At 32.3% G+C, this 25,774-nt stretch overlaps 1 long non-coding RNA gene across 1 annotated transcript; it reads right to left on the bottom strand.

Moving 5' to 3' along the window:
- Positions 1-8,668: 8,668 nt before the first annotated feature.
- On the bottom strand, positions 8,669-9,993 carry LOC121122128 (uncharacterized). The gene is made up of 3 exons (XR_011781094.1): positions 9,836-9,993; positions 9,608-9,690; positions 8,669-8,911 (listed from the first exon to the last, which is right to left on the bottom strand). It is a non-coding gene; the product is annotated as an uncharacterized lncRNA (long non-coding RNA).
- Positions 9,994-25,774: the final 15,781 nt, after the last annotated feature.

Raw genomic sequence — 25,774 nt, 5'->3', positions numbered from 1 at the left:
CAACTTCTTTACAATTAAATAAGCTCACTTTCATTTTCACCTAGCCTCAAAAAAATGTTTCATTATAAGGAATTGCGCTAATAGGATTAAAATATTTTTGGTAAAAAACTTATCACTGCTTTAAGAATAAAACAATGTGAAAAGTAGACAAAGGCCTCACTAAAATCTATTGCAATTATTGAACCAAAAGAGTTCCTTTTTTGTAGCAATTCGATTCCAGTCTAAATATTTCGAGAATTGTCCATATGAATGTCTTGGATTAGCTCAATTTAGTTCGTTCTCTTTAAAGCCAAAGACAATAGCGGCATCAATCACATCTACAAAATCTTTAGTTTTGACGAAAAGGAGTCCCTTTATCATATATTAAAATGAGAACAAAATCATCCCATTCATACTCAATATTTAAATTGACAACCTCAGCTGCCTTCATTACAATATTGCACGTTTTGATGTTATATTAGTATAGGTCTGCCTTGGTTGATCCTATGCGAGAGCGAGCCCAAAGTAGCAAGTAATTCTTTGACAAACACAATAATTTTGTAGAAGAGAGGATGTAGAAAGCGTAACCAAACCTGGTAAGAGCGCACGTAAGAGTTCTTACATGAAGAGGAAGAAAAAGAAAGATCTCTTATGAGGTGATCCTCTGGAGAAAATCCCTGATAAGACCTCGAATGTTCGATACACTTTCAGATAATCACGTAAACCCGATAGCAAAAAAGACTTATTCACACACTGATATAAATTTTTTACACCAAAACGGTCTATAACTTCCCTTTTTACAATATCAAACACATATCAACTAAAAGACGACACTGCACCTGAAAAATGTTTCTTCTATTAAGTTATTGGCAATACTGGAATATGTATTAATACTTACTGGTTAATATTTTCCTACATTTAACCAATATCTTCTCTAATGTGGGTTTCCCTTGTTCTGAACAACTAGGCAGAGACACTTCGTCACTGACTTAGCTAAGACTCACAATGTCTTTCGTAATTCTTTCTTACGAGGCTGTCCGTGTTGAGCCTGGAACCTGAATTGGCCTCTCCTCTAACATACACTACATTTAAATAAAGGACATATTCTCCGATCTGAGTTAGTTTGGATCTTTAAACATTAATCTTTTTCGTAACCGAAGTTTCGGATCCAATCCCATACCAAAACTAGACGAATACATGTATCGAGTTTTATGATCATTTACCGAAAGCTCATACTTAAATCAAATAGGATCTGGACTAAGGTTACATTTTTACTTAATACTGAAGCCAAAAAAATGAATAACTCAATGTTATTATTACAATTAGTGTTATAATAACATTGATATGTCCACAAAATGTAACTGTTTAGGTAGATATGGCTCCCAGAAATAATTAAGATCATTAGATAATATCTTTTTTATCCAGTATTAATCAATACTATAAGGTTTCTAAGATATGAAAAATCCATCCAATTTTTTTAAAGATCCGTGAAAGCTCGAGAACTTAAAGCCTGTTCGGATTTCGATTATATTATACCCGAGTACTTTACCCGTCCTATATTTATTAAGAAATATTATAAGCTTTTTTAGATCCATAAAAGTTAGAGTACCCGCAGCCGGTTCGGGCATCAGATCTTTTCGGATAGTATAAACTTACTTATACAGTTGCTGAGTTTTTTGGATCCGGGTCCAAGTCCCATCCTATATCTACCTATATTACAAATTCAGGGTTTAGCTCAGTGGGAAAAGTAGGCCAAAATTGCTCACAATTATATTTGCACTTCAATATTCTACACTCACCACTCTTAATTTAATTATGTATAAGTGAATGGGCCTATAATTCAGGTACTTCCCTAAGTACCTTCTATAAATATCAATTCGTATAATGTGTAAGAATAGTCATCAATCCTAGCACATTATGATTATGCATTAATACCATATAATTAAATTATTCAACTATTACTTGAATTTGTCCTCACTGATGGCTTTTCTCTCTCCCTCCTTATCCCTTTTTATCTTGTTACAATAAAATTAAATGACTCTAACAACAAAGAAAGAGGAAATAACTTTCAGGATAAATAATTTAACTTTCTTCATCATAAAAGTAGTTATAATGATAATGGTAAGAGACAAATGTTATATATGTTGTAGCAAGGCGTCCTTTTTTCTTTCTAAATCACACTATGTATACTGTATATGGTAGCACCTACATACATCTTAGCTTTGTATTGCCTTGCTGCTTTTATTACAAGGAGTAGATAAATACAAAATAATACCACATAGTACATATGTATAATAAATCACGAGAGAATCCTCTTTACTTTTTAGAAAAGACTTTGATACATAATAATAAACTAGAGCTGGTTTGCCCGGCGTTGTCCGGGACATTAACAAATTAAGATTAATTCCGAGCTCACCTGCTTCATATATTATTATATAATAATAAACACCGTAAAATTCTTAAATGCCCTACTTAATTTGTTGTCAGCTGTCGATTACCTCGTCTCACTTGATACGTCATGGACTGGGTGAAGCTTTAAACCAAGCAGCGAAAGGAAGACACACGTGCTTCAATAGCTGTCTTTGTACACAAATACATTTTTTGTTCGCTGGATGGACTTTTTAGTTATTATTTGGAGATATAAGTAGGAGTTATGATGTTATATAATAAATTTTACTTTGTAGAAGATGCTCATTCGAGGTCCGGAAGACGGGCTTAGCTTAGCTGTAGAATATATTATCCAGTTTTGTTAACCCTTTTATTTGTATGTTCGACTTCAAATATGATGAAGTTTATTTTGCGTTATTTTTTCATATATCATTTATGTAAAAATAAATATTTTATAATTCAAGTCCAAGTCAAGTCTCGAGGCCAAGTTCCCACCTCTAACAATAATAGAACATTGTATCTTAAACTATACATTTATTATTTTAATAAAAATTAATAAATTATTAATGTATTATTGAAAACTCCTCTTCTCGTTAGTGGGATATTCAAAAAAGGAAAAATCAAAATAATATTTAATTTTTTTTTTTCCCTTCCCCGCAGCCATTTTAGTGTGTAAGGTGTGTTTCATTAATCCTCCTCTTTATCATCAATAATTAAAATAATTTATTTGTGTGTGATGTAGACATAAAAGTTGTTCAGAATTTTGAATTACGTATGTATGGCATTGTTTAATTATAATCAGACTGGATTCCTGGATTTTGGAGGGTAAGTTTGATTTTTTTTTTCATGAAACCAGATCGATTCCCCGTGTCTCAAAGGTTTTTTTAGGTATGGCCGGGTTATAGATTGCACATAGAAAATCAAAAAACGAATTATTGAACAATTGAAAAAGGGAGAATGGAGCGGATTAGCAAGTTAATCTTAGTATGTATCTTCATTATGGTTGAAGAATGAGCATGGGAAGCTAGCAATGGCAATGACTATAAATAAATCACAAGGTCAAACCTATGAAAAAATTGCATTATCTTTACCAAAATCAGTATGATCTAATATGTTGAATTTTCAAGAGTTTCATAAAGGTGTACGAGTTTGATTATATCTATATCAAATGGACATAAAACAACAAAAAATGTTGTATAAAAGGAGGTTTTAAAATAGAAATTTACCTATTAATAACTATATTTTATAGTAGATCGTTTTAGTTTAGAATTTTAAAATTAAAAAGTTAAAATTAAAAATAAAATCTTTTTAATAGGCTATATTTAAAATAGCGTGTTCGTGCTTGTAATTATTAATTTTTATATATCTACGTCAGTAAGAAAAATAATGGAATGAAGTCATGTGAAAAGCGACATCTTGCGATAAAGTATTAAAAAACTGTACCATTGTATCCCTAAAGCTTTAAACCAAGTAGGGAAACACGATCGTTAGCTCGCAAAAATAGTAGGGTCAGTATTTTTCTTATTTTTTCGATAGAAATCACTTTTCCTATAAATTAATTCATATATTTATACTGAAGACGATAACACGTGTTTTTTTGTTTATCAGTATCTTACATTATATCATATTCTAGTCCTTAAAAAGTTATATATTTAGGTAATTATATTAATAAAATTATTTCAATCACTAAAAGAGACCGGTTGTTAATTTGATTAAATCGGAACTTTATACAAGTGGCAGCATCTATCATGATGATCTGTTTGTCATCTTTTTTTATGAAGGCATAACTTTTGCTTATATTATTCACAAATTTGTCAATACCATCTTTGAAGATTAAAATTGTATACCTACGGAGATGAAATCAAGAAGCCTGAAGGTACCGTTTCAGCATTGATTTTGTAGGATTAATATTATAAGGCCCAAATTCCTTCGTAATTCCTAAGATAAGTAAGTTTGACCTCCGTGTTTCTTTGAAGTGATCCGCTCGCTCCCATAATCTGGCAATATATCTTCTGGGTCTTCGCTTTTGGTCCACAGTTTTCCAATGGAATTTGATAAGTAGTTATACACGAAGATCTCCTTACAGGCTATTTATATAGAATTTTCCAGGAAAAATTGACCTTAAATGTGCTCTTATACCAGAAGCTTGCAATACTTGCGACTGTATAATGTTTTAATATAAATTCAAATTACTAATAGATATATTAAATAGTCATGAACGAGAAAGATAAGTTAATAAAAGCTAAAGGAACACACCATTAATAGCAAACCACTTAGGAAATAAATTAAAATTATCAATTGTCGATATATTATTTTAACTATTTTATATTATATTTGCAGACTAAATAGTTTTACATCTTCATGAGAAGATCATCTCCGATGGCGATACATGTGTGAAGAGCAGATAAACGTCTTACAGCAAGCAAGGTGAGAAGAAGGAACACAAATTCTAGCATAATTTATAAACTTTATTTCTTTTAATTTATTATTTAATATCCCTCATCTAACATATACTCTAAAATCTAATATATTATTAATTCAATAACGTCTTTTTTCTGTAGCTTCGTCTTGAAGGTTCCATCAATATCTGTCACATGTAGTCCAGGTTCATTTGCCCTCTTTTCCGTCTAAACAAATGATCATCATTCCCTTTGCAGACCAGTATTGAGCTGTTCCAACTTTTAACCATATAAATTCCCATCAATTTATCCACCTCCGGAGAGACCCCAACAAATTATTGTATAAAGGATTTAAAAAAGGAGCCCTGACTTTTCAAGCCTTGTCTGAGAAAAAAAAACTCAATTCTTCCTCCTCAAGGACCTCTGGTGAATTTTAGAATTGAACTCATCCATAACATGGAGATCATGTAAACTAATGTTCCAGTACGTATCATCCGACAGTGTGAAGCAAAGCCAATCAGTACTTGTAGGGGTCAATTGATTAGCAGTGTTATTCTCTAAAATTACTTTTAATACGGTCTAAAAGCTCATCCGCTCCCTTGAAGGACAAGTTGCAAAGCTGACAAAGCCAACCATTCTCGGAAGACTCCCGTACATTCATCTTATCACCTCACATAATTCATTACAAAATAACTAAACTATAGTTAATAGTTATTTATTAATACTATATTTACAATATATTCAGTATTCTATTTTCTACACTTGTGACTCAAATCTAGCTATTATTATTAATACACGAATACATTCTAGTTTATACCTAGAGTTGATATTATAGAAATGTGTATGTTTATTGTTTTCGTGCTCGTTTCGCAACTTGCTCATATGAACTTTGTTCAATAATTTGTATTGCCTCGATGAGATTTTTGTATATGCAAGATTACACCGTCATAAATAAACGAAGTAATAAGAATACTATACTCATGCTCTGTTTCCAAAAGTACAGGATTACATTTTTTGATGATCCCTCATTGGCGTTGTATATTTATAAATACATGTATTGACCATTTTATTATTTATATGAATTAATTTTGACTATCATATAGAAATACAAATGTATAGCTGCACTTTAAAAAAATATTACTAAGCAATATTACACCATAGTATGGGAATGTGGATAAATTATATAACAATGTTATTCTGGAAGTACTGAAAAGATCAATAGCAGCTGGTATGATGGACTTATTTGTCTAACTATTAGATGATTTTGGGCATTTTTTCTGTTTCTTTTTGTAGAAAAGGTTGTATGATACAATAAAGGTGACGGCTTCTACCATTGAACTCTCGTTCTTTTTTTTTCTTTTATTAAAATAAATTTCAAATCTTCCTTCGATTCAGAACCCTAGACACATTTACTCCCCGTGTGACTCCCCCATTGCTTAATATCAGCTTCCCAGAATCTTGGTGTCAGATCAAATGTTCTTGAACGCAACACTAATATATATACATTTTTTTAGATTTTCCTCTTAAAAAATTCTGGAAAAAATCTAAAATGCAAGTAACTTTTTTTTTAGTTAGAAACATGAAGAAATGCTGAAAAGATGTTTGATATAAATTCTTAATTTTGATTGAATCTTTTCAAATCCATCCATAATTTACAGGACTGCCGCAATTACTTTTAGAGTGGAAGGGGAGATTCCTAATTCTTGCAGTGCTGCCTACAAACTCAACGTTTGCAGGACCACAACTTTTGAAACTTCCGCAGAATGAGAATAGGTGATGATCACCCCTCTCCCTTCTTGGTTGTAGTAGTCCTGATATTAACGAATTGATTCAAACAAAAACTGTATATTTTATTTCCCATATACATATAATTGAGAAAATGGATTTGAAGGATCCATATAATTGCTCATTTAAGACAAGGGCCTAAGTTATTATTGTATGTAAAGCGTGTACACTACTGTACATTCTTTTTTAATTTTTTATATCAGATCTACTCAATTATTACTAATAAAGGTCTAGTAAGACAACTTTTAACTTTTGAATAGGTCCCTAAATTTTCACATACACAGAAATTGGGTGAGTTCTTTTATCAAACACAATTTGTTTCTTTTCTTTTCACTCATCTCTGAGGTACAACTGCAACGCTCCAAAGGTCTATATTTGTATAGTAGGCTGTCAATCCAGTATTATTGTTCTGTATTAGTGGTCCTCAAACTTTTTATAGCATGACCCAATGGTTCTGAAATGTATTTGCAAGTAGGGGGGTAAATTATATAATGGTGTTAAATTACAGATAATGGTGATTCTTTCCAGCAATGGAATTAATATTCATAGTAGAATTATTCAGAGTTGAAAATAGTTTATTATAATTCAACCAATTAACGTACAGAACAGTGATTATAAGATAAGAAGCAGTAAACATCGACACCTGACAACAAAATAAACTGTATATTTTTGTGTTAGCGTGGTCATCCTACCTTGTAGATAATATATATTTGGATATATAGTATAAATTTTCCTTCACATCATACTTTCGCTTTCTCTCTCGAAATTAGAGACAGCCAGAATGGATAGTTGAATTTTAGTCATCGCAACCTTTTAATAATAAGAAAAAAACTTGAAGCAAAATGAAGAATATATTATTGAAGGTAGGAGAGAAGGATTTGAACTATTCCGAGATATTTAGAGAATTATCCCTTGTGAGAATGACGTATCATGGAGAATGGAATGTCATCAAATCGATTAACTCCTGAAACAGAAAGTTAAAATTTACATACATAAATATACCGTACTCCAATGATTACTTGGAAACTTATTCGGGTAATTGGGAGGGATCAATTGAGTCGATCTCTTCCTACTCCAATAATATATTATTTGGTTTGGGAAGTTTAAAAGATTGGAATAATTGAATGTCAACTAACCAGAGCGGTTAGTTGTCCCCAATTTCGAGATAGAAAGAAAAAGTATGACGCGTGGGCAAATTTATACAATGAACCGATAATATGTCATAACTAATGTGTACTCATAACTTTTTTAAGAAGAAATCAAAAAGAGTTTACCTTCAATTGTATTTTTAATCAAACTCAAATCAATTTAATGTATAAAATACTTTGTATTTAACTGATTTGTTATCAAAGTATTTAATATTTTTTTGCAATACATAATAATTATAACCATTCAATGAGATTTAAGGACAATAAGTAGGTAAATTATTTTACAATCTTATTGTAAAAGAAAATATCATGTTTGAGAATTAAAGAAGGAACATATGGGTCATCAAAATAGTAATTACAACCAAAGAACTTGTCTCAAAGTAAAATTAATATAATTCATTTATTTTCTAGTAGGAATTTCATTATAAATTCGACGAATATTTTAAATTTGAGTGTCCTTAGAGAATATTTTTACGTCTCAAAATCCATGCTTATTTTTTCTTTGAAGGATATTTTTCCTTGTTCGACGATCCAAGACTTTGAAACACATAAGAGTAGCCATTAGAATGATCTATTTCAATGTTATAGCCGGAAGGATTTTGTTTCAAAGTGTTTGAAAATGAAGAGTGGCGTTGAGGAAGAGTGAAGGTTTTTTTTGGTGCTAGTGTTGATGAAGGAATGCTATTTACGCTATATTTTAATGGATATTTTGAAGGATATGAGGTGGTGGTTGTGGTGGTACTGGTGGTAGTGGTACTATAAGGACTATGTTTATGGTGTGGCCTTTGGGGAGGTCTTCTTGTTGTAGAAGGTGGAAAGTAGGACAAGGCAGGATGTTCCTAAGATTCGGAATGAAATAAATACATAAAATACTCATGTATATAAAATCAAACCAGAAATATGCAGTCATATAAGGGAAACTGAAAAGCGATCCTCTTATACAAGAGTCTTTTTTTTTTGTAACAATTGGATATGCCCGCTTAGTACGATGACACGCTTAAAACATGTGGCTATTAGATCGGGTTTGACTCTATAATATATATATATATATGTATACTACTCTCACCTGAGTGCTCAAATATCCTGTGGATATGCTCTCTGTTGGCGGAACAAATTGATATGGATTTTCTATTGGTACAAAATCAGTAAAATAAACAGGATTCGTTGGTAGTTTCCCATAAGACGCATGGCCTTTATGATTACATCCACGACCTGAAATGAAATGGTACTCTTATCATCACCAAAATTTTGACCATATTATTATTATTATTATTATCTGTAAAAAGCGTGTTCAAACCCACATACAACAAGTGATATTGAAATGTTGTTGAACTGCCATATTTTCATTTCAATTAGAGTATTAATGTAAAACAGATTTTCTAAATAAGTGGGTACGTATTAGGGATGGGGCGAGTACACTAATTAAGTTTCCTTAATTCCTGTATCATGCATTCATGAAACACAAAAACTGAGTCTGGTTTAAAAAGTAGTACTTATGAATAGTTGAACATTTCTAAGTACGTTGCACCGAAAATTAGGAAAAAAATAATCACCTATTTCGTTTAATAATGTTTTACATACAATAACTATTTTTATCAATTGTAATAAGATGATTAGATCTATCCTTTAACATTTCAGACGATAAATTGCCTTCTTTGCAAGGAATTCCTATGCTAAATTCCAGTATTTTACTTCCTCTAAATGTAAACTTACTCATAAAATGGGATTGATACAAAACAATAAGCAAATATATTTCAAGTAATTGTAAATTACTTCAATGCATGAAAAAATTAACTTAGTACTTTTACTTCAAAATTTGACAAGTATATTTAAGTGTGCTTGTCTCCATTCCTCGTACGTAATTATGTAAATGTTATATTTGCTCGATTGTTAGTACATCCTACTTACATGGGTGAGGTCTCTTCCTTTTATTGTTTTTTATCTTGGGTCTTTGATTAGCCAACGGCGATGCTAAATATGCATTCCTCAATCTGCAAAATAAGCAGACAAGTTATTTGCCAGTTTAAAAACAATAATGAGCCAATAAAAGACAGGTTAGAAAACAGCCAATCATTGTCTACACATAACTTAAAAGAATTTTATTAATACCACCAAACCAACAACTTTTGTACATACCTAGGATAAGTGTTTTGTAAGTCTCTGTAGAGAGTGCTGAATGTCCGTCGATTCAATCCCAACTTTTCTATAAATTCATCATTGTAATGTAAACCCCTAGACACTAGAGGACAAAGTATTATCATCAAATAAAATGTTAAAGTCATGATGATATGAATCCTCACGAGATACAAGAATAAATGATTTTTCTATATTGGAAAACATGGTTAATATATGTATAGTTATTGTAAATTATATTATACAATTGTAAATAAGTTTTTTGTTTAAATAGAAATAACAATAAAATACGCGGAGTAATGGCTTTGAAAATTATTAATATTGATAGTCTGTATTGTGATGATGACTTTTTTTACTTCTACGTCATAAGTGTATCAAGCGCTTACTACATGTATGCATATCTGATGTAAAAATATACACAAACTAAATGTTTCATTATTTTGTGGGATTACAAATTTAAAATATTTCATCATAGTATGTGGCCCAACAATACAATAACAAGCTGGAATAATTTTTCTCAAAATTGAGTCCGGAACACATTTGTATTCTTCGACAAATAATTATCCTCGAATTTTTATCAGCAAATTATTCTTATCAACCATCTGGGAGTGTCGCAAAATGCACCGAATGTAGCCAAAGTTAATTGTCACAATAAAATAATGATACATTCATGGATTCAAGGACCCATATCAGGGGCAATATCAAGATTGTACGCAGGTTTTTTTTTTTGGGGAGGGGCTAGGTTTTGGATTTTCTTTGAAAAAAATATCTATAAAAAAAATCTATAAATTTAAATTTTTTAGAAAAATAATCTGTAAATTTAAATTTTTTGTAAAAAAATTACATAAACATTATTTATAATATTAAATTTTTGAAAAATAAATTTAAATATTAAATTTATTGTAATTAATAAAAATTTAAATATTTTCGAAAATAACTTTTTGTAAAAAAATTCTAAAGTCTAAAGCTGTATAAAAAAATTATTATATTTAAAATTTTATAAAAAAATTTCAAAATTTCATAACGATTCTTAAAAAATTAAGAAATCTACAGTTGTATACAAAAAAATTAAATTTTTGAATACTCTATTCCAAATAAAACAAATTTTGAAGAAAAATGTCAAAAATCCATATCTATTCACAGAAAATGAATTTTAAATAAAAAAATTTCGAAAATTAAAAATCCATATCTATTTATAGAAAATTACTTTTTTTCAATAAAATAGTTTATTTGAAGCGTAAATAATCATTTGTGTTTCATTTACAAAAGAGTATTTGGTTCTCAAAAGTTTAGTTCAGTAGCAATATTAGAAATAAACTAATATTCATGTGGGTTCATTGTTGATTTTTTTCTACATCAAAAGTTGTCTAAAACCTACGAAAAAGGGTAAAGTCACTCCAAAAATTCAAATTGTTAATTCTCGAAAGCCATATTTGATGCTAAAAACTAACTACATATTCTTCATCAACACGTCTTATAAGGATAACTTTGGTATTATAAGACGCTTTTTTCAAAATCCCCTATATTTATTCACCTATTATTATTACTTTTACAGAAGATGTATCTCCATGTTGTGCATTAAAAATGCTTAGTACTTATCTGAAAAACACAAAGTATTCTCTTGATCTCAATGTGCGTAAGTTCGCGCCCCGTCATTTCTAGAGAAAGAAATATACTTCATGTATATGGACTTCAAAGAAGATTCCTAGGTCAGATAGAGTAAATTTATAACTTAATTTACTTATACTTTATCAGTCCAACTCCATCTTTACCGATTAAAGAAACATTTAAAAAATATATATATATAATACAAGGTCGTTCAGGTAAATCTGAACCATCTTTAAGTACATCCTGAACAATAAGAAAAACATTTAACTCAGTTATTTCAATTTTAAATTGATAGCTTAAGCGTTAGCTCTCAGTTAGTTAGGTAACTTTTAGCTTCAAACAAGTATTCAAGATGTAGGAGACCCAGAGTAACACCATCATCTAATTTGCTTGCACAAGACACAGCCCAGCTTACATCAAGAATATCGTCTGGTATCCATAGAGCATAGTCTACGACATCTACAACCACTGGAAGGAGGAAGGGACATATAAAAGACGTGGTAAAGGCCTGTAAATCATTTAGGCCTCGTAACAAGCGAATGATTTGCAAAGATGGTGGACAAATTGAATGATTTTTTCCTTTTGTATTATTGAAACTAGAAAATAAAATGTCAAAATTCTACTGGCTTCCTTTATTGATCAGGATGCAGCTAAAGGCGGTATGGATTTACCTGAACGACCCTAGATGTATATACATTAAAAGTATGAGTCCTTTTTGAAAACTGACAACTGACCCATTTCACACCATGCTCAGGGTAATTTGGGCGACCGAAGGCATTTTTATATATTAAACTAAATTGTTTTACTGTTTGCATTTAGCAACTAATTAGGTTATAATTTATACACAGTATTATATGATTGAAAATATGACTTATACAGCACATATATTGTGGGCAAAAAGTGTTTGTAAGGCTTCTACTTTACAACGTTTGACAAATCTGTCTCACAAATTCAAAGTTGTGTTATATCTGGATGTACCCACTACAAATTGAGGATTTTGAAGCCTCATAACAATATCAGAAACATCGACAAGGCGTGTCTCATATTACTCCACAGACTCATTTCATATATTTTATTATGTTAGTAAAAAATATATCACCTTTGAAACTAATGCTTATTGTTATATAGTACCATTTTATTATAATATATACTAGTTTATCTTTGGTTGCACAAAAAATTTAATCACTAATAAAATGCAATTAATTAAATATTTGGAAATAAGGTAAAAATAATAAATACAGATTTTCTTCACAGAAGTGGCACAATTGGCTTGAGTGCAATACATATGTCTTAAATATGATGTCGTTTACTGTCTCATGTCAAAACTTAGTAACTCAAGAATGAATAGTAAGGTGTATACATGGGTGTCACATATTATCTAGAACTTGAAAGGTTTTTTTTTGTTTTTACTTGTATAATTAATTTTGTAATTATTACAGTCACATAACACTAAGCAACAAAATGAAAGTCATGGAGCGCCCCCAGTCTCAAACCCACATTTATTATTGTTATTTAAGCTGTAGAACACGAATATGACCATCTAAACTTTCTACCTCAAAAGATTTGGCATTTAAAGTTGTTGTTTTTTAATTCACATTTTCAGGGTATATCTACGATTCAGTGGGATATTATATTTAAATTTCTTATTAAATAGGAATAACTAAATTGACCAAAAAACGACTTTTTTTAAGGCAATTTTTTTTTTTTAATTGAAATTTAAAGTATATTCTATAACTTCAGCTAAGATATAAAGGACTTGAAGTAAAAATAAAAAAGATATTATCTTCTAAGTAAGGTCCTCATTTTACTCTATTTTTAGTGGTTGTATACATTTTTTATTAATTGTAATCAAAATGAAGGAATACATAAATCATTTTTCAATTGCTGAAATATTTGTATCTGAAGCTGCCACAGACTTGTTGGATGTAATCGGCGTCCATGGAGGCCCAGGCCTTGTTGACAGCAGCCTTTAAGGCATTTATGTTCTTGTGTCCTTGGCCTTGGTCTCCACGTGCGCCTAGATAGAGAAGTCTAGTGGGTTCAGATCTGGGCTCTGAGGGGGCCAGTAGTCATTGGATCAAAAGTTCATGCTGTCCTTGAGCCACTCCTGAGCTTCCTTGGAAGCGTGGTCGGGTGCTCCATCTTGTTGAAAAACCCAAGGAGAGTTGCCGACTATGGATTTGATCCACGGAAAGACCTTGGACGCCAGAATCTTCACATAATCCTCCGCTGTTAATCTGTAGCCAGTAGGGAACCATACCGGATTCATGGCCTTCCCGTTGGAGGCCACGAGACCCAACATCATTGCCGAAGCAGGGTGCTTATCTTGCACATCTCCAAAGCTCACAACATGGTCATTTTGCCTGATGAAAACAGGATCGACCGTAAAAGTTTTATCATCTGAAAAAATGATGATGCGTCCAGATGAGCTCTTGATATCATTCCAGATTTTCTTGGCACGCTCAAGTCTGACTTCTCGCTGACGTTCAGTTAGCAGAGGGCGTTCAGTACGCCTCAGGGACTTTCCTCCAGCTCTTTTCAATGCCCTTGAAACAGTTGATGTCGACGTTCCCATCTTTCTGGCCATGTCGGCAATGGACCTGTTGGGAGTCCTCTTGAACACTGCCTTTACTTGCCTTGTTGAGACGGTGGGCTTCCTGCCAGCCCAGGAGAATGCTTGAGATCACTCCCAGCCTCCAAGCGCTTGGAAACGTTGTGAATTGTCTTCAACGAGGCCCCAACCTGTTCCTTAATGTTGTTATGAGGCACTCCCACTCGGAGGAGAGCTGCAATTTCGATCCTCTTTGTTTCCTGATTGGACATGGTCTCACGTCTGGAAGTTGTTACGCTCTCACAGGAAGGATTTTTGTTTATTTTAACGGTAAAAATACGAAACAATCAGATTGGTTGCCACAAAACCTCTTAAAAAGTATATTTACATCATTGGTAAATAATTTTGCACGGCCCGGTACCCTAAAAACGTGAATTAAAAAAAAGGATTTAAAGACCCAATCTTTTGAGATTGAAAGTTTTAATGGTAATATTCGTGTTCTACGGCTTAAATGACAATAATAGATGTGAGTTTCAGCCTGTGGCCCAAAATACTGTTGCATGATGTAATTAATTAAATGACTCCTCAGGGTTTGTTGATTAATAACCAAAAAACATTATACATTCAAAGAAAAAATGATTTAAATTCTCAATCAACCAAAACCCCAAGCCACAAGTATATCAAAACATACATGTACATTGTGCACTATTTCACCATCTACATAATGTTCCTAAATGAATGGGAGAAAAATGTATAGATACACTCCAAACGATGATTCCCTTGCCTTTTTTCCTCCGTCTTTTACTTGACCAAGAAATAATTTTACAAAGCACAAAAAGCAAGTCTCTTTTGTCAGGTATTGAGTTAGTTTTGTAGGAAGAGCAATGAACTAAGATTAAAACTGGATTATCAGAGATGCAAAATGTTTGATTTTTTTATATTTAATAATAAAAAAAATACTACATATTTATGTATTGTATATACGAGGCTTGTCTGAAAAGTTTTCGATCTCAACGTGAAAATGACAGCACTCCCAAAAAAAAATCCTCCATGGTACATACAAGGTGGTATTAATAAAAAATGATTAAATACTTATAAACATAACTAGAGTCCATTTATTAAATAAAAAGTAGTAATTAACAGTGGATTTGGATTTACCACAATTACATATTATGATTAAGAGGAAGGAAAGAAATAGCCATACGGAAGAGTGATTTCATAGAATTCCTTCAGTTTGTTAGGTATTTCTCAAGAGCAATTAAAAACGCCAAGGATATTATTCAAGATCTATGTTAGATCAATAAAATATTTCATATGTATTGTTGATACATAATATTATGTAGAGCCTTACAATAATTAATTGTAGCTCCCCATCCCCTCCTTATTGGTGAGATGGAGTTGCAGCGAATAGATATAACTAAGTGTGGGATTTTTGTAGAGAAAAAAAACAGTTTAAATATTAGAAAAGAAAAAAAAACCGATTGATGCGGTTCTAGGACACTTTGCCAAAACATTATTGCCCAAAAGTGAATTTGCTAAATGATCAAGTTGTCGAATGTCAACTGCCCAATAAATAAATGAAGTAGAATGAGAAAAGTGTTTAAAGAAAAGAAGGAGTCAATAAATCAATGATTGAGACCCAATAGACAATGCTAATTAATCCATTGTTTGGATTGAGTGTGTTGGAGCTTCTATGTTGATAGTCAAGTTTTTTATTTTTTGTTTTTTTCCAAGTTTAATTTTGTTCATTATTATTCATCAAATGTCAATTTTCAATTTTTAAGAAGAAAAGGAAAAAAAAAAAAATTTAAAATATGTATTTGGACATAAAATTATAAGCCTTACCATTATGCATCAGGAGCACCTGCAAGATTATATATACCGGGTCGTGCGGATTGGGGGTACCCCTAATCAACGTGAGCAATTTTTTTGCCCCTCTTGAGTCTCAATTAAGTCAGAAGTGATAGATTACTTAAATACATTTATTAAACACACAATGGTGGGTATTATTTATGAATTTGACCTCCATTGCTCTCAATAATGGCCTTCAAGCAGCCATGGAAAGTGGAGCACACTCTGGCAATTTAGTCCGTTCTTATGAGCTTGCACTCCTTCTCCAAGGAGAGTTTCAGGTCCGTGACATTGCTGTGGCGTGATCTACAGGCCTTGAACTCGACTTGCCACCAGATATAGTAACCCAAAGGATTCAGATCGAGGCTTTGGGGAGGCCAGAACTCCATGATCGCTTCCATCCAGGCTTGCACAACATTGGCTGTATGAGTGGGTGGCCCATCCTGCTGGATGACATAGGACGCATTGCCATACTACTTGGATATCTTGAAGACCAAGGTACTCCCGTAGATTCTCAAGATCCCCAAGAACTCGGGCAAGGCGTCCTACGTCTTCCAGCAGGATGGGCCACCCACCCATACAGCCAATTTTGTGCAATGAAAGGATGGTAGTAAATTAAACATTATCATGATGATCTTGAACCAAGGTTGAGGGTTTCACACACATCATTGCAACATCCTGTTTATTTTATTCAATATTACCTTCAGAAGTGTCTTCAAGGCAATCAATCCGATTGCTCTACTTGTTGAAGACGTGGTCGACTGTGTCTATTTTTTCATCCGAAAAGAAGATCACAAGGTTGCTATGATCCTTAAGATGGTTTAGGAGGCATTTGACCTGCTCCAAATAGACATGTTGTTGCTGTCGAGTCATTAATGCTCTTTCCACGTACCTCTTGGACTTTCTACCGGCTGCCCTGATCACCTTGGACACGGTGGAGGGAGCCACTGACTTATTTTTTTATACTTCTGGAATCAGTTTGGTCGACCTTCCACTACTATGGTCGATTTTGGGGCTTTTCCCCTCTTTCATGAGCCTCCTGACCCTTTAGATGGCGTGTCTCTCGATCCCAACAATCTTGAAAATTTCAGTTGTGATGTGGCAAGTGCAAATCAAAGTAGCAATCTTATTTCTTTTTGCTTCTATTTTTGTTTGCAAAAATGATAGAGGCGATTGCAATAGCTCATTCGAAAGCTTAAAAAGTCATATGTTGCGTGAAACATCGGAGGTTAACGAATTAAAATCACTATACCTCCAAAAATTAATCTATAGTAGTGGTACATCCATTTTGCATTTTGTACGACCTGGTTTTTATATTTTCTTTTTGGGAGGGGGGAGAGGCTTGATTTTTTTAAACTTCACAATTTTTTTGGGGCTACAGCCTCTTCAGCCCCGCCACTACACTCCCCCCCCCTCTAGAACATATTATTTTCAATTTCTTAAACATTTTATTATATAATCTTTGTAATATTTGATGAAATGAACCAGTTATTGTGGGTTATTTTTTCGACGTTTTATTTTCCATAACATTGTATTGCTGTATGAATCATCAACAAATATATTTATTATTTTTATGCGAAAAAAAAGACCATTCATGCTCTTGTTCTTGACCATATTACTGTATTGAGGAAAAAATGTAATTTATTCTTACAAAAGTTCTTTCATAAATACTTACTCTTACGAATCTAATATGTCAAATTCCATTTCATAATTAGTTTGTTCCTCACACTTTTGACTGATAAATGGGATCTTATTTTTGTATGAATGGTTCTCAATATGCTCTAAATCCTCTTTAAGTCATAATTTACAATAGGTGTGTTTCTATAAATTGTCTCCTTTAAATTTACTAGGTCTCGCAAATCGTGTTACGCTGGATTTTTATCTAAAAATGTATTCAATTTTGGTTTGAAGGGCTCTAGCTTGATATCGACGCGTAAATGTTCAAGAACAGTCAAGCTAACAAGTAAAGGGATTCTTCCTTCTAACGCAGTAAAAGCCTCAGTAATTGGGTTGAGATTATTATTAATTATTGACAATTCTTCATAAATAAACTAATTAATTATAATCTCCTTAGCTTAAGCAGCCGTTGGTATCTTTTCATTAAGGTTGTTGAAATATTCCCTGATTAATTCGAAGTTATTGAAATAGTAATCAACTGCTTTCAAGAAAGTTCCCTAGCGTATAACGATAGGTGCTGGAGGAAAGGAAATTTGGTAAGAAACAGTAAAGTTCTGTTTTCTTAGCCCGGTATTCGAAAACATTTTTTATTTCTAAAATGAGTTCGTTTGTCTTCGGGAATTCTTTACGTGCAAGTTCAGCCATGTTATGGAGTCCATGAGCTACACAAATGATATATTTAAATTCGGGGTAGCAATTTATGAGGCCTTCTCCTGTTTTTTTTTTACATTAAAACATTAAACATTGATGAAAACTTTTAATTATTTTCATCAAAGGCCTAACCAAAAGTTTGTTGAATACTCTGAACGACAAAATTTTCAACATTAACGGCATTAGTAACTTTCATGTATATCATATTGATTGGATAACCACTCAAAAAACGGTCATCCAAAGGACCCATCAATATAGCTAATACAGCTGTCATTGATCGTTCCCGGTTGTCTTTAGTCTCATCAAAAGCTATGAAAATATCCTTATCTCCAATTTTCCCTTCAATTTTGTAGATTACATCGTTCCTGACAACCTCCATTAATCTCTGTAGAGTCCTTCTAATAGTGACGTTTCAATGGGCATACTTCTTCATAAACTTAGAGAAATTGTAATTTCCAAGGTGAAAGAAAGGTATATTACAGGAAACTAGCATCTTTAAGAGGTCCGTGTTAAAGTTGTCATTTTTTTTTTTTTTGCTTTGCTTTTGGCATACTGAAGAGTGAATGTTTTATTTATTTGCATGATAATCTCGAGCACTGACTAGAAAACGTGCAATCCAAGGGCTGTCTTAGAAGAAGTTCACGAATATGTTTTTTTTTTAAATAAAAATATGTTAATACGGTTTTTCAATACTGATTGTATGAGTTAAAATCTATAAATATTTATTCATAATAGGACAATTAATAAGAATTCAAGACTAAATAAGCTGCAATATTTTACCAATATAATTTACATTAATTATTTCAAAAATAGATGCACACACCAGAAACATTAATGATCATAAATGATATTTTTCTGCCTTTATGTCGGATGTTGTCATTGAGTTGAGAAAACGAATTTTTGACAAACTCGTTGAAGAGGATTCGTGAAATCTGCTTCGAATGCTTGCCAATTTGTGACCTTGATCACACACAGTATCAACCATTGCTTCGATTGTAGTTTCTGAGCTCTTTCTTGACTCCTAATGGTTGATTTCTTTGATATGAGCAAAGTTAGGCTGTAATGATGATTTAAATCCTAGACGATTCAGGGGAATGTTGAAGTATTCTTGCCTTTGGAAGCCGTTATAAATACTTTTAAAATTGTGCACAGGGTAGAAAATGAGATGAACTTTTCTATTGATATTGTGTGGGTGAGTAATTGAAGTCTGGAGCTCACCACCACAAAGAAAATGAGTGAAAAACTTCCTCTTGGCTGGGTGGTTATCAACTAATACAGCCACAACGATAAATCCGATTTCATAGAGTAATTAGAGTATATTTTCTGTAGAGAAGTTCAGCGTTTAATTTGGTAACCGGGATAATTGCTACCACATCCATATAGTTTCCTCCGACGTATTTGGTCATCAACGTAAGGACCGTTTTAGTTGTTTGGTTGCTCTCACAGCCCAAGAACTTACCTCTAACAAACTCGACTCTTTTTGCGGAGTAGACCTCATCGATTGAGATCACGCTCTTTGCTGTTAAGATGTTTGATCCTTGTTCCAAGATATTTAACTATAGATGACGGTAGCTCAGTCACTACGGTAACTGCAGTAGACATAGTTCTATGATACTTTGGACAGAGAGAAGACAAGGTGAAAATCTCCTTCTGTTGGGTTTCTTAAAAAGTAATTCCATCTGTTCTATGATGAAAGACAATTTTGAAGAATTAATTGGCTCCAAGTCTGGGGATGCAAATAGTTTGTTCAATAAGCATATGATGATTTCATAAGTCTTCTCATTATTCAAGAACTTTTTTGATTCTAAATACGCAGAAATGTTGATTACTTCAGTTACTGATCTGATGAGATTATCCTTTGTGGCGAAACAGTGGGGGACTGAACTATTGCTAAGCGTATGATGGCCATAAAAAATTTGAAACCTAAGGTATTCTTGGAATATGAAGGCTGGCCTTCATATTAAACCCCCTACCTTCAGTAGCTTTCAGCTTAACACAGGCCAACTTGAGGGATTTAATTAGTATAAATCCCGATGGTAATGTTTCAAGTAAAACTTCTCAAAAGCTCGTTAACGGTTAGCGCCTCTTTTTTCACAAATATTTTACCTCCAAGTCTTCCTGACGCTCGTTTTCGAGCTGGAGTCGTAGGCTACAAGTCGATGCTCAGGTGTGTTCAGGAAGAGGCGGAGGAGAAGAGAGGTAGAGGGAAAGGTTTGGCCCACTCAAGGTACAGCTTCCTTTTTCACTTTCCTGAAAAGTTAAGTAATTCAATTAATACATATGTCAATACTTAAATTAGTTCTATGTTTTCATTTTAAAGTAACTTAGCCTGTTACCCAATCCTACAACCTCTATTAGGGCTTGTCTCCATGAGAGCCCTACCTTAGTTCCAAATGCTGATTAAGTTGCTGCCCACTCTTGGGTCTACGGAATGGGTAATATAACCCAATTTTGTGAAATGGAGGCTGCACAGTCTTTAATTCTGAGTAATTGTCTATATTTTTGAATTCACTTTGAGATCCACTTTCTTTATTGGAACAGTCCTAGTCAATTTGGATTCAAGTTCCAGATTAAGAGGCACATTAAATCCAGGAAAACTAGAGTAAATGAGCTTAGGATTATTGGGGGTGCCGTCATAATCTTGACAGCATCCAGGGGCATAGCAATTCATTGTTATCACCTCAAACTTAACAGTCACGATCGAAATCCTGAAGCAAATATAGTATCTTTCACTACTGGAAACAATGACTAGTAAATTTTAAAAACAAGCTGTGTCTTGGAGCCGGGTGATTTTTTTATTAATCTGCGTGTAGTCCAGATAGCACAAGATGTACATGGTACTTGTAATCGAGAAGGATATTCACTCCTGAGGAATTATATAATAATGGGAACAGCTTAGAAAAATACAAAATATAATATTGAGTTTGCCAACTTAAAAAAACAACCGGGTGAGCTAAAAAATACATCCGATTTTCATCTCTACCTATGCCACTATTAAAAAAGTCTATACATGTGGCGCGAGCTAGTTTTTCTGCATGAATATTTTCAATTTCTAAGAAACAAACTAAAAACCGGAGGAATTGGGAACTTTACTCCTTACTCGCCGGAATACTCGCTACTCACGCTATCACTTTTACTCGCTAAAAACATTCATCAGACAAAAAAATCATATTTTAAAAGAATGATTGAAACTTGTCATGTATAAATTGTTTTCCTAATTTATTCTCCAAGATTAACTTAAAAATTAGTTCGACTTATTTGAATGATAGTTATAAGCGTATTCAACAGTTAATATAGTCTATACATCAATATTTTAATATACATAGTCTGGTTATAACTTATAACCAATTTGTTTTAGTGGTACTGATGCTTATTAATATGAATGCACATAATAATATGTAGAAAATACAAAGTTTTTAGAAGGATATTCATCCTTAAAGAGGGAAATTTGATTTTAAAAACAAATATATTTATCGAACACGAATACAAATTAAAATAATAAACCGTAAATTCACTTCAAGCTGTAACTACTATTTAATCAAAGAAGATAATGATAGTTACTGATATAATACTCTAGTACTGAAATATCCCAAATGAATTAGTAGCTTGTAGATTGATAACCAAACTTGACCATTCAAATTTATGTTTAAAAGTGCATTCATTTATTATTAGTCATTCATCGATACTAATGCAGACAAGTTTGTCTAATGTCCATTGGTCTGAGGAGGATTTTTGAGTGTGTGTTTAATCAAGGACTCCTGTAACCTTACAGGAAAAAAACCCAGAGAATATCATGTTTTGACCAGTTGCAAGGTTTCGATGGGTTCTGACCTTTTGCCAAATTTTGCTAAAGCAAGCTTTCCTAGATCCCTTTAAAAAAGCTTATTCCCCTAAACTAACAATATCTACACCAACCACATGTGTTATGAACACTTTGTTCACTTTTAGGTGGAATGTAATATAGCTCGTCGCCAATTTAGTAATAAATAGGGAGTTGTGAAGGAGTAAGTAGAAGACGAGTCTATTCTCCAAATAAAAAAAATTCTGTACAAAATTGATAACGTGGAACTCCTTACACTCTTCATCGAGAGTATATTGCTCGTTGCAACTCGTGTAATCCAACTTTGTGAAGAACTTTGCTCCTACAAGATCTGCAAAACACCTCCTGGGGGATGGAGTAGTGTATTTATTGCGGAGGAAATAGTGAAGTCAACACAAGTCCTTACTTTTCCATCCGGCTTCAGAATTGACACAATAGCAAACGCCCACTTATCTGATTCTATACGACAATGTTCCCCTACCGACCATCTACCGAATCTCTTCATTGACATTCTCACGCAGGCAAGTGGCAACGGGTGTGCACAGACTTGCACCATCTTTCAAGTGAACCTGGAGTCTAGTTTTCATCATATGCACAACTTCGTCATCTTTTTAAATACTACTGAATTAAGATTCCAGAGTAGATAAATATTCCTTTTAAAATAATACTATAAAATTTTTAAATAAGAATAAAATATTTCCGCATAAAAAAGACTTACTTTAAGTTATTGCTTATACCTATGGATTCTACAGACATTTTCCTTCAAGAACATTTTTAAAAAATAGTACATAAAAAGCACTCATAAATGATTTATTTTTGACATAAATACATACAAACTGAGAGAATTTGCTTTATTAATCCTATGTTAGTGAACAAATATGAACAGGAGTAAAAAGTTACACCAAATATTCAAAAAGCTTTATTTTTTTTTTTAATTAACCTTAATAAAAGATTAAATTTGTAATTATTATACATAGTTAAAACATTATATTATAATTATTGATAAGAACTTATATGAAATATTACTTATTTTTAATGAATTTCAGGTATAAAAAATGTAAACATTAATTTTGAGGAAATTGAGTGTGATATATAGAATAACAGCAGATATTACATTAATAGCAACGCACATTTATATGTATCTTAAATTGAAAAAAAACAAAAAAAAAAAACAAGAAAAGCAAAAGAAAGACTTAAATACGAACAAATTAATCAAATTTACAAAACTTTTATTGAAAATTGCAAAATTTACAAATAATTCTAAGAAATAAATTTATGCAAGAACAAATATTGCATTTATTATGAAGAATGTTTATGGGGCATACTCAAAAGTTCCAGTTATTACATAAATTTTAAACAGATATGAAGTATTTTATAAAATCCCACTTTACTAACGAAGGGTTAATATCGATCAACCTTGAATTACTATTGCATCAAAAAAAATTATCAAATATTGTTCATAACTAAACGCCTTAAAAATTGCAAATACTCTTTTGTAACCAAAAGTCTGACTATTTACACTTCAATTAAATTCATTTTAATAGAAAATAAATGAAAAACTGAAGAATAATTCTTTTCCTTAAGAAATCTGTACAAAAATAGAGTTTTGGGGCTTTCAATTATATTTTCTAAGGATTGCTTGATCCCACTTCAAATATAAACACATTCTTTAATTTGATAGAAAAAATATATTTTAATGAGGATTACTGATTCTGTTTGTATCAAACCTACGAAAAAGTTAAAAAAACTCAAATAATTCAAGCTTCAAAATTTCAAAAACCAAGTTTAATACGAAAAAACTAACTACAGATTTGTTATCAACGTATTAAGGACTTTACATATACCGGATGGCCGATTGAAATCTGAACACTTACTAATTCAATAATTAATTAAGGTTGAGTGATTTAAATTAATTTATATTTTGATATAGTATAGCATAAACAATTAGTTACAAAATATAACAAATTCCTGTTCTTTTCCTGATGTACCAGTCGAGAAAATGACACTTAAACGAGATCGACGAATTTCCATTCGAGCACTTTCAGTTGGGCGTCTCCAGTACCATCTTCTACGCTCTCAGCTAGTCCGTCAAGTTGGAGAGGAAGAAAGGCTCTGCCAAAACCACTCTGGACCCGACTGAGTTAAAGACAATAGCCCAGGACAATCCCTTCAAGCCCATGAGGGTCCATGCAAGATATTTCGGAGTTTCACAACAGACTCTCCAGAGAGCTATCAAAAAAGAGAGGCCACCTTTAACACTAGTAATAAATTAAACCCATTTCTTCCGTTGCAGGACTCTTTTGAACTCTTTTTTTGACACAGTCCTACACCAAAGGCCTACAGTGTCCGTCATTCTAACCCCCAAATCCACTGTCAGCCAGGATCCCATGACCAAGAGCTACATTTGCTGTAGGTAACAGGCCTTTCTCCACCTTCTGGAAGCCATAATTGCCACAAAGGGCGTCTACATTTATGATTAAGAGAGCTCAGACTCACATCTCTATATATTATTAATTTTGTTGAAATTCTATTGTTATTAATAAATTATATATTATTTAAGTTTAAAATTCAAAGTGTTCAGATTTTAATGGAACACTCGGCAAAAGATCGAATTATGACCGAATACTACAAAATTAATAGATTTTTTTTAAATAGATATCTTTGTAATTAAAATATTGCACTCCTGTCTCCTATTCCCTATGTAAATAATTGTAAAAAATATGACACTGGATGAGTGTGAGACTTTTTGTAGTTGGAATTTGCACAGTGTTTATTTTTATTTTCCAAAGCTGTTCTCATTATTCTTTTTTTCTAGAAGAGAGAACATATAGGTATAAAATAATCACTAGAGGGTGAAAGATACAGAGCTTATATCATTGTTAGATACGGAGTGGGACTTATGTTTATTTCGTTCATTTCATAGCTAGTCATATCCAATCTATTAAGACGTCATGACTGCTAAGCTACTCTTCAAAATTGTCAGGGTGACCACGTTTATTTTCAGTTTCTTTTTTTAACATACTGGCAGGTCATATTTTAAACAACTATACAACTATGTACCTACATATTTATTTTTCTTAATAATATGTCTATAGATTCATTGACAATTAATTATCATGAAATTTAAAATGGTTTTATTAGGAATTAATTTAAAAAATTATATTTTCCCATGTCATGAAATAAATTTTATTTCTTGTTAATTTAATATATTGATATTTAATTGAAATTTTGAATCATACTCTCATATAGATATGTCATAGATAACCGTTGAGATTATATATTACGTAATTTCAAATATGGAGGAACAACAAAAATGACATGTGTTAGTTTGAAAAAAAATATATATATATATTTGAGGCACTGAATGGGTTCGAAGTAAAATGTGGTTCAAAGATTTATATTATTTACATATTGTATACTTCTATCTGAGTAAATATATACAGTGTTTAAAGTGATTTCATACAGTGTGCGAAAGATAAATTTCCCGCACTTTTAAAAAAAGCACTAATTAAGGTTTCAGGTAACATCTCAAGTAATGTTCCTATAAAAGTGTTGTTTTTCTTTCCCATTTTTTTTATTTCAACAAAATGGAGAAAAAATGACGGAACAGGAATCAAAAAGGCAAAGAGTTTCAAATCTTCTCAACGCGGATGTCAATCCAAAAATAAATTCAGACATTGTTGGCGTTACCGGGAGGACAGTCCAGAACATCAGGGTGACCAAAGAGAATGGGAAAGGAATCAAAAGGGAGGCAGGAAGTGGAGGAAAATGTTTGAAGCTAGAT

Source organism: Lepeophtheirus salmonis, chromosome 7 (genome assembly GCF_016086655.4).
Source record: "Lepeophtheirus salmonis chromosome 7, UVic_Lsal_1.4, whole genome shotgun sequence".
NCBI lineage: Eukaryota > Metazoa > Arthropoda > Copepoda > Siphonostomatoida > Caligidae > Lepeophtheirus > Lepeophtheirus salmonis.
The sequence above is the reverse complement of the archived record's forward strand: the minus strand, read 5'-3'. Positions and strand labels throughout refer to the sequence as shown.